The sequence below is a fragment of the Podarcis liolepis genome (genome assembly GCF_965112155.1).
Source record: "Podarcis liolepis genome assembly, chromosome: 15".
Taxonomy (NCBI): domain Eukaryota; kingdom Metazoa; phylum Chordata; class Lepidosauria; order Squamata; family Lacertidae; genus Podarcis; species Podarcis liolepis.
The window spans coordinates 19839983-19850426 of record NC_139566.1 but is presented as its reverse complement, the minus strand read 5'-3'; positions in this window follow the sequence as shown (position 1 = coordinate 19850426).

Here is a 10444-nt window from a genome sequence, read left to right as displayed (position 1 = left end):
CGTGTAAACTTGGCATTGCGCATGGATCAGCTCTGATGTCCCAAAGTTTCCCATGGTGCATGGTTGAACTTCAGGATCCTACGGATGGGAAGGGTTGCGGGGTGGGGGTTGTTTGCTTCAAAGTTGTATCTTCCACTCTGGCATGGTGATGCATCCCTGGAGTCAGTCCTGGGGTCAGGCCTTCGGCACCTGCAGCATGTAGACGGCACCTTGACATGAGAAGCAGCCACAGGGGACAAAAAGAGGTGGCTTCACTCACCTACCTGCTAGGCAGAAGCAATTATGCAGCATTTCCTGGTAGCAGGGCACGCTGGATTGTCTGGAAGTGAGGTGAGAAAGTTAAATGGCGCGACACTGCTATTCCAATAGGGAAACCGGAGCAAAAGGTGGGATGCATGGTTCTCCCTACAGCAACCCTGTGATGTAGGCTAGGCTGAGAGTGAGTGACGGGACCACTCTAACCACTACACCACGCTGGCTCTCACACCATCTCAGCGAGTGGCCCTCTCCACATGCTCTGGCAGCAGATTCAGTAAGTGACTCCTGTGCTGCAACCTTTTGGTCTTTCCTGATTCTGATGTCAGATCAGTTTCCTTGGACTGATGAAGCTCTGTTTCAAGTTTTATTGCAGTGCCATGGAGATCTCACACTCTGTTCCTCTCAGTCACTTTCTCCCCACATCCCCAACTAAGAAGCCCATTGGAAAATGCTCCAGGCCCCTGATGAATTTTGGCCATTTTTCCTCTCTGTTCTGTTGGACGAGGGGTGGAGGGAATTTTCCTCTTCTCCCCTTCTGTAATTTTCCCCTTTTGGAATGAGAGCAGCAGATCAGCTCTCCCTCCTCTCTCCCACAGCCCTTGGATCCGACGGCTGGCAAAGCGAAGGTGCAGCTGCCACGGTTGTCTCTGCCTCCCAACGCTCCACGGGTAGCCAATGGGCCTTCCTGCAGAGGACGCAAGAAGTCCTCACCCTGATGCTCTGGCTGCCGAAACCACGGCAACAGAGGGGCAAGCGGGAACCCAGCGTCAGCCAGACCTTGAAAAGGCCGAGACCCATTCCTGCAATTCCCTTGGCAAAACATCTTCTGACCGTCTTTGAAACTGAGGAAGGGCTGCAGCTCAGTAATAGAGCATCTGCTTTACATTTAGAAGGTCCTGGAACATCTCTCAGCACCCTTAACAGACTGCAGCTTCCCAAACCATTGCTATTTAGACTGGCATCATATCTCTTTAAGTGTGAATGTGGCCTACTTCCAAAGAACCACTGTTGCCAGGGGGTACCACTTGTATTTCCAGCACTAGAGATGATGCTCCTGGGGTGTCAGATGCTAGCCTTGCCTTCTCTCTGAAGGAGAGGGCTCTTGTGCTCAGCTTCTGCTTTTGGGTTTTCCTTTGGGGCATCTGGTTGGCCAATGTGAAAACAGGATGATGGAGTAGATGGGCCATTGGCTGGATCCAGCAGGCATTAGGACTCCACCTGAAGCACCAGGCGCAGCCAGGCTCTGCCCCCCACCTCTCACGCACCAGACACACCATCTCTGGCTTTGTTACCCAAACCCTTAGTTCGGGACCTCTGGCCCATCATCAAGGTCCACCAGGCCACCCATTTTGTCCCATGCAGCCACCATTGTTTAGCCATGACTTACCATGGCTCTGGTGGTTGATAAGGGCTACGGCTACAGAATTGTTAAAACTATTAATTAACATAATTAAATTAATATATTTATCTGCTGCCCTGGGCTCCTTTGGAAGGATGGAATACAGATATGATGATGATGATGTAATAAGAATAAGAAGAATATACGGCTTGTGTTTTGATGTTCATCAGGTATATAAGCTTGCTACAATTATAACAACCATGCAAAATCCAATGCCATTCCTTCTTTTGGATTTAGCTTTCAGTCGATGTCCTCAAAGACCAACATACTTTTGTGCATGTCAGGCAACCATCAAACACACAAGTGCACACACACACACACACACACAAATGCGCTCCATCCAATTTAGCTTGCTTTCTGCACAAAGCTTCTCTACCCGTCTCGCCATCTCTTACAATTCTGTGACCCGGCATTTGGACTCATGGGAGAATTCCCTTCACTGAAGCTTGCTTTGCTTTGGTAATTAGTGGTGGCAGCAGGGGAAATCACACAAAACCCGGCAGAAAGTCAACAATTTTCTTTGCGGTGGGGCTGCAGCCTCGGAAGCTGCCCTTGCAGCTTTAAAAATATGAGCCTGCTATGGTTTGGGGAGAAGAAAGAGCCAGCACCCTGCCTCCCCACGCCTCTCCTTTTCATACCGGTGGGTTTTTTTGGCAGGTGTAGTCTGCAACATGTTCTTGATGCAATCACAGTGCCTTAGTGATGGGCTGTTTGCATACACCTGTTTTATTAGTCATTCTGTGATGCTTCTCTGATGTTTCTGCAATCTGGAGGAGCTATTGCGCCAGACACCCCTACCCCTAAAAAATGTTGGTTGTATGGAAAGTTGCAGGCTTTCAACAGGAAGTTATAAGACATGCACTGATTGGAAACGAAGTGGTATGACCACCCCGGCAGAAGAGCAGTACTGAAAGCGTGATTGCGTATGACTGCCCCCACAGCATCATGAGCACAAATTGTGAACAATCCACAATAAAATGGACCTCTACGAGGGGACCCTGAAGTCATGCTGAAGTTACGCACTGCCACCACATCAGTGAAAACACCACATGATTTCCCACAAATTTTAAACTGGGGAGAGGGCCCAGTTTTTGAAAAACAGTCCTCCCCTGCTTAGATTTGCATTTCAAGGCGTTGGACCCACACACGCTTGCAAACTTTGGGAGGGGGGAGTGTTGTTTGGAATGTGTCCACAATTTTGTATCTTGTGTCTGTGTTCACTGTGTTCCATTGTGACACCACAGAAGCAACCCATGTGAGGAAAATGGTCCCAATTTTTTGGGAGGGTGTTAGCTTCCCTCGATAATTTTTTTTAAAATTTACAAACATACCATGCTTATTTGGAAGAGAATTTAGTGAACGAAATCTTTCTCTTCCATAAGAAAGCAGTGGTTTTTATGAATCATGATGGGGATGTAAAGAAAATAAATCAGCTCTTGTATGTTTAAAAAAACTCAAATTGTTTTCAGTTTAACTTTTTTTTATTTTAGACTATAACTTTGCAGAAGATGTTCCTCCTCAGCTTTATAGAATTGCAATAAATATTCCATGTAAAATACTTAACGCAGTCCATTTTCCTTCCCAGTTCAACTAAAATTCAAAGTTGCTCAATTTCTACCATTTGAAACATCTTGATCAGCTCTGTCATTGGCAGAGTTGATGCTGATCGCTAAGGCTTGGAACAATATAATCTCAATGATTTAAACCAAGTAATCTACAAATACCTTGCCTATCCTTTATCCAAATAAATCAGCAAGGTCACAAGTGCCTCTAATTTCAGCCTAACACATTAGCTGAAAGTTTAACATCTACTTTTGGAGACCAAGTCAAGAAACAATGATGTGAAACTCGAGGAGAAATTAGTGGAAAGAGGGATGGGAGAGGTGGGGACAAACCCCCCTGAGATGCTGTCTCCACAAACCTCCACCAAAGGGCATTTGGCTATGATGCAACCTTTGGCAAATGTTACCTGAAAATAAACAAGGTATGTGCTCACCTGTGGGGTCTAGGGAGAGGAGGAGGGGCTGCCTGGCCCCGAGGGGGCTATGACTATCAGGTGGCATTCCCTCCAACATGTTCTGGACAAAAATAGGGTCATGTGTTGTGCTTATTCTCAGATCACAGCCTGAGGTTGCATGGCTCCCCCCCGCCCCAGTACATTGCCCACTGCACATTGACCATTTATTTGCTATTTTAAAAGCACAGAGTGGAGACAGACATAGGAGGAACAGCAGAAATGGTGTGAACCCAATTTGGCTGCCCTGAAAATACAGCACAGTGTTCAAGCCACTTCCTGTCCGCCTGCCCCCCAAATATTAACTTGGTCTTCATGCTTTAAGAATGTTGACTGGGATGTTTAGTCTTGCTATGGATCGGATTGCAGTGAATGGTACAATATCTGCCAGACAAACACATCAAGCAACATTAAGACTCATCTCCTGAGTCTGAGCACAGGGGCAGTTTGGTAAGGGAGAAAGCATTCTTGCAGATATTTGGGTCCCAAGCCAATCGAGACCACCCTAGACCTGCAGGGCCAAAGTCAGGAACCTCACGGGCACTTCCCCCCGGGCAGCCAAATGCCTTGCCAGGAGCTGAGTAGACCAGTGACAGCTGCAAGTGCACCAGGTAGGAGGAATCTAGGGATCAGAGTGCCTGTATTCAACACGGAGGTTTGTCCCTTGTAAGGATCTACAGTTAGGTCACATGCCCAACATGCATTTAAAGCACTGTGGCACCACTTTAAAAGTTATGGCTCCCCCCCAAAGGATCTTGGGAACAGTGGTTTGTTGAAGGTGCTGAGAACTGGTAGGAGAGCTGTCACAGAGCTACAGTCCCCAGCACCGTAAACAAACTACAGTTCTCAGGATGAGGCTGTTAAAGCGGTATAAAGGTAAAGGGACCCCTGACCATTAGGTCCAGTTGTGACCGACTCTGGGGTTGCGGCGCTCATCTCGCTTTATTGGCCGAGGGAGCCGGCGTACAGCTTCCGGGTCATGTGGCCAGCATGACTAAGCCGCTTCTGGCAAACCAGAGCAGCGCACGGAAACGCCGGTTACCTTCCTGCCAGAGCGGTACCTATTTATCTATTTGCACTTTGACATGCTTTCGAACTGCTAGGTTGGCAGGAGCAGGGAGCGAGCAACGGGAGCTCACCCTGTCGCAGGGATTCGAACCGCCGACCTTCTGATCAGCAACTCCTAGGCTCTGTGGTTTAACCCACAGCACCACCCATGTCTGTTAAAGCGGTATAAGAGTGCTTTAAATGTATGTTGCACCAGCCATGACCTTACTCATAAGGGTGTGAAACCTGAGAGCAGTAGCTGTGATAGGGCTCAGTTGCTTTAAAACTTGGTCGGAGGGGGGCTGCTTGCTTGGAGCTTTCCATGGTGCTGGAACCTCTGACCAGCCTCACATCCTTCTCTGTGGGGTCCAACATCATTGCGTGGCGAGTTCCCGCCCCCCACCAAGATAAATAAACACACGAGACACCATAATTAAGGTTAATTGGGCGAATTAGGCCACAACTTTATTGAATTCAGGAATGAGAGGCATTGGCTTAGGCATTGGTCCTAACGACTATCCGGCTCCAGCCCATTTGCTGGAGACACGGTGAAGGGTTAACACTGATCGAGGGAGTCTCCCGCTGAGGCACGTCGGCTAGGAGCTCCCCCGGGTCACCGCTCTGGGGCGTGCCTTTGGCCCGCACCTCCATAGGCTTTGGACAGGGCCACGCCCCCCGGAGTCCTTTAACGGACCACCCTTCGTTCACTGGGGGGAGGTGATGGCGTTCCTCCCCCCCCCACACATCCTCTTAACCCCTTCTTCCAATGCCTACCGCCAATGCCGAAGAGTTGTGACGAGTTGCTACGAGGTAGGCGAAAAACCAAAAGGCTGGAAATTGCCGATTGGGAAAAATTCCTACCATGCCCCTTGCGGCGACAGGCCGAAGCCCATAGCAAAGTCAGACCTGCCTAAAGCCCCAACTAAAGGGAGGGAGGGTGGGGAAACGTGGATCCAGCCGGGGAAGAGAGGGCGAGCCCCCCTCCGCCCCGGCCCTAAATAGGGCAAGCCACGCCCCCTCCAGCCAGCCGATTGGCTGGCCGGGAGGCGTGGCCGGGCGGGATTCCCTAGCTCTCGCGGGGGCTGAGACCAGCCCCCGCACATGTGGGGAAGGGCGTGATGCCCGCAACCCCACCTCCTGGGGCAGGCCCGGAAGTGGCTTTGCGTGGCGAGTTCCCGCCCCCCACCAAGATAAATAAACACACGAGACACCATAATTAAGGTTAATTGGGCGAATTAGGCCACAACTTTATTGAATTCAGGAATGAGAGGCATTGGCTTAGGCATTGGTCCTAACGACTATCCGGCTCCAGCCCATTTGCTGGAGACACGGTGAAGGGTTAACACTGATCGAGGGAGTCTCCCGCTGAGGCACGTCGGCTAGGAGCTCCCCCGGGTCACCGCTCTGGGGCGTGCCTTTGGCCCGCACCTCCATAGGCTTTGGACAGGGCCACGCCCCCCGGAGTCCTTTAACGGACCACCCTTCGTTCACTGGGGGGAGGTGATGGCGTTCCTCCCCCCCACACACATCCTCTTAACCCCTTCTTCCAATGCCTACCGCCACCGAGCAGTCGCTCGCCGCCAATCCTCTCATGCCTGAATCCACCCCCTTATCCCCTTAGCAATATCCATTAGCCAAACATCGTTACCAGCATCCGAAAGATGCACGCCATCATACCGGTAGAGGGCCTCAAGGTTGAAACGAATGCCCGGGTGGCCTATGACCAACCCCCCCAGGGCCGCCACTCTACGCACCACCGCCCGATCCAAGGCTTTCCTAGCCCTATTCAAAGCTATCGGGCACCTACAATCTCTCCAAACCCGCCTCTCCATCAGCGAGGCCCAAATAATTGTGACATTCGGGTAAGCTGCCTTCAGCTCCTCGAAGTCGCTAAAAATGTGCCACTGCAAAACAACTGCCTTCCTGTAGGCTAGGTCGTTTTCCCCTAGTTGTATAAGTAAAGCGTCTGGGGGGCCCTCCACTGCTGCTCTGGCCTTGAATGCCGGAAGCATCTCGGCCCAGCGCATTCCCCTCCGGGAGACCCAGGAGATGGTGATGTTGGGTGGAAAGCCCAGGCATGGCCCGAGACCGGAATTAATGGCGCGGACCCTGGCCCAATGCACAATACTGTGCCCGATAATCCAGACGCGCGCCCCCATGTCACCTGTAGGAAATTGAGAGAAAAGGCCATTGTCAATCACCATCACAGATTCTTTCTCAAATAACGTTTGTACGCATCAGACTTCCAGCGACCCAAGTCCCTAATCCTTTCTGTTGTAAGACCCAGGTGCATTGCCGTGGTGGCTGCTCCAATCCTGAAGGAGTGTGCTGCAAAATCTGCTGCGGGGATGCCGCATGCTGCTAACGCTAGGCGCATGACCCGCGTGAACTGGTGACGCGTCAAAGGTAAACCATCTGCGTGGATCAATAGAGGCCCTGCCGAGTTGACCCTCAGGGATAAGAAGCGCCTCGTGTCTTTTACTGGACATGGGCCAGGCCTGCCAGTGGCCATCAGCTGAACCAGAGCCCCCCTCCCGTGCTGGTCTGTTTTGGAGCTGCGTATTCGTATTACCAGGTCTTCCCGTGATAGGGTAACATCACTTAAAAGCAAGCCCCGGGAGGAACCGTGCCAACCCGCTTCATAAACTACCTCACCCACGCGCAGAGCTCCAAAAAAGGCAATGGAATACGCCGCAGAAAATAGGCGGGCCTCGTACTTTGACCAGCATACTGCACGCAATTTTGTATGGATTTGGGAAAGGATGTCGAATGATATCGGCCTTCTTGTATCACAGATTGGTGGCTGTAGCCTGCGCCAACCCTCTAACGTCCTTCGTATAACAAAATCGTCACAAGGGTCAGTGGAAAATACCGCCTTGCAAAAGAATGAAATTGCTGCGGCTTGCAGGTTGAGGGTTCTGGGGGCGCGGCCCAAGCGTCTTAGGTAAACCAGGTAAGATAGCACCTCAGGCTTGACGGGAGGGGCGTTGCTCCTGACGGGTCGGGTTTTGTCACGGAATTTTAAAAAATCTGACCAAGCCTTTTTATACGATCTCAAAGTGGAAGGTGCCAATGAGGCCATTACTCCCTGAATCACTTCTGGCTCCCAGGCCTCTGGTCCCCATGCCTCCGGTCCCCGAGACTCCACAGATGTTCCGGGAACGGCTGCGGCAGAAGCTGTGCATCCGGTGCTAACGAGCGGAAGCGGTCCATCTGAAAGCGAGATAGGGCGTCCGCAATGTCATTATTTACACCAGGCACAAATTTTGCAGAGAAGTGGATGTTGAGCTCTAAACACCGGAGAACGAAGGAACGCAGGAGGACGCCTACCCTTGGTGACCGTGCGGTCTGCCTGGAAAGTACTGCCACCACGGCCTGATTGTCGGTGTGGAAGCACACCCTATGGTTACTAAAGGTTTCAGGCCACAGGTGTACCGCCACTACAATTGGAAAGAATTCCAGGAATGTTAAATCTCTGGTAATGGGGCCCCCTTGCCAGTCGGCGGGCCAGCGCTGAGCACACCATTGGCCCCTAAAGTAAACGCCAAACCCCTGAGAGCCCGACGCATCCGAATGGACCTGGAAGTCAACCTGCAGCGACAAGTTGTCCTGCCATAAAGAAATGCCGTTGTAGTTCTGCAAGAACTTCAACCAGACTTCTAGGTCGGATTTCACTTCCTTGGATAGCCGTACCCTATGGTGAGGGGAACGCAGCCCTGCTGACAACTTCGCGAGGCGGCCGCAAAATGGGCGGCCAGGGGAAACCACACGGCAAGCAAAATTTAAGTGACCTAACAGTGACTGGATTTGCCTGAGTGTAACTTTCCTTAGGGGGAGCAGCTGTCGAATCAAGTCGCCAAGCGCGATGAGTTTTTCCCTGGGAAGTTTTGAGGTCTGAGCGACAGTGTCCAGCTCGATACCTAAGTAAACCATTGTCGTAGCCGGACCCTCAGTTTTGTCGGCGGCTAAGGGAACCCCCAATTCCTCTGCTAGTGATATGAAGGCTTCAAGGAGCTCTGAGCACTTAACCCTGCTATTGGCCACGAGGATAAAGTCGTCCAGGTAGTGCGACACGCCCTCGGCGCCGGTTCTAAAGCGAAGCGCCCAGTCTAGGAAGGTGCTGAATGCCTCAAAGGCTGCGCAGGCCACAGAGCAGCCCATGGGCATTGCCTTGTCTACAAAATACGCCCCCTCAAATTTGAAGCCGAGCCACCGGAAGTCTTCCGGATGAACTGGCAGGAGTCTAAAGGCCGACTCAATGTCACATTTAGCCAGCAGCGCCCCTTTTCCGAACTTGCGTATGAGCTGTACCGCTTGGTCAAAAGTGGCATATCTAACTGTGCATAGTTCCTGTGGTATCGCATCATTGACGGACCCCCCCTTTGGGTAGGAGAGGTTGTGGATCATGCGATACTCACCGGGCGCTTTCTTGGGGACTATGCCTAACGGGGATATATGGAGGCCTTCAATTGGGGGGACTAGGAAGGGGCCGGCTACCCTTCCTGCTCTAATTTCCTTACTAATCTTCTTTTGGGCGACCTCGGGCATCTCCCTCACCGATTTTTGGTTTGGAGGATCACTTGAATTGGGGGGATAGGCTACTGGGATCCTGAAACCGATACTAAAGCCCTCCCATAGGTATTGTGCTGCTGTCTTGTTAGGGTAAAGGTCTAAGAGGTTTTTTAGCGGGGACAACTTGATGGGGGACCAGGCTAAGCCCAGGCTGAAATTATTGTCTGCCACCTTGGGGTCCAAATGGTGCCCCATGGCCACCTCTCGGTCCCTGGTTATAGGCGCCTCTCCCACCCCGAAAGGGCTGCCTCCCTTTGGTGCAGGCAGTGGCAGGGTGGTTACCGAGGCATTTTTCGCACTCGTGGCTGTACTTACAGACAGCCCGTGCACAAACCCCCTTGTTGTACTCCCAGCACAGCCGCCTCTGCTTTGGAGCGGTCTTCCAAGCTCTTGACGAATCCTGGGGCTTCTTTTCAACGAAGGGACCCACGTGTTCTGACCAGTAATTCTGGTCCCTCAGGTCCCAGCGCGTGGAAGACAACTGTGATGCATTTCTGCGGAAATCTTCATCATAATTTAGGGCAGCAACATCTCCCGCTAAATCCCTCGCCCTCCTGACATGAGCCAAGTACGAGACCAAATGCATCGCCCGCTTTGGATAAGCCGCGCTGACGACGCCCATGAACACCTGGAACCCATCCAACCAGTTGTCAAAAGTACGTTCGGGTCTGGGCGTCCTGTACCTGCGATTACCATACTTGCGTTTCTTCTCCCCTCTACCCATAAGCTTAGCTGGTGGTATCAGTCTGAAAATATCTATATATTCCCCACTGAGGATCTTATTCCTCTTTCTCGGAGATAAATGAGAGCCTACGATAAAATCAGTAGAGAGATTAGTGGACGTTTTAACATCCTGCAGCAATGCACCATCCTTCCACTCGAGGGTCCCGTTAAAGGATTTCCTGTAGGAATTGGCCCTCCTCTCATTGACCCATAAAGGAAGACCCACAACGTCCTCCCCGTGGCCCCAGTACTCCACCCTAGGAGCATCGCTGTCTGAATCGGAAGAAGAAGAGGTACCTGAATCATCTTCTGAATCCGAATGCCTGCACTTCTTCTTCTTCTTTGAGGTGTGCTTCCTCTTCTCTTTCCTCTTCCCCGAGTGGCTCTCAGGAATGGCTTGATCCGGAACGGCTACCGCCTGCGCTGCTTGC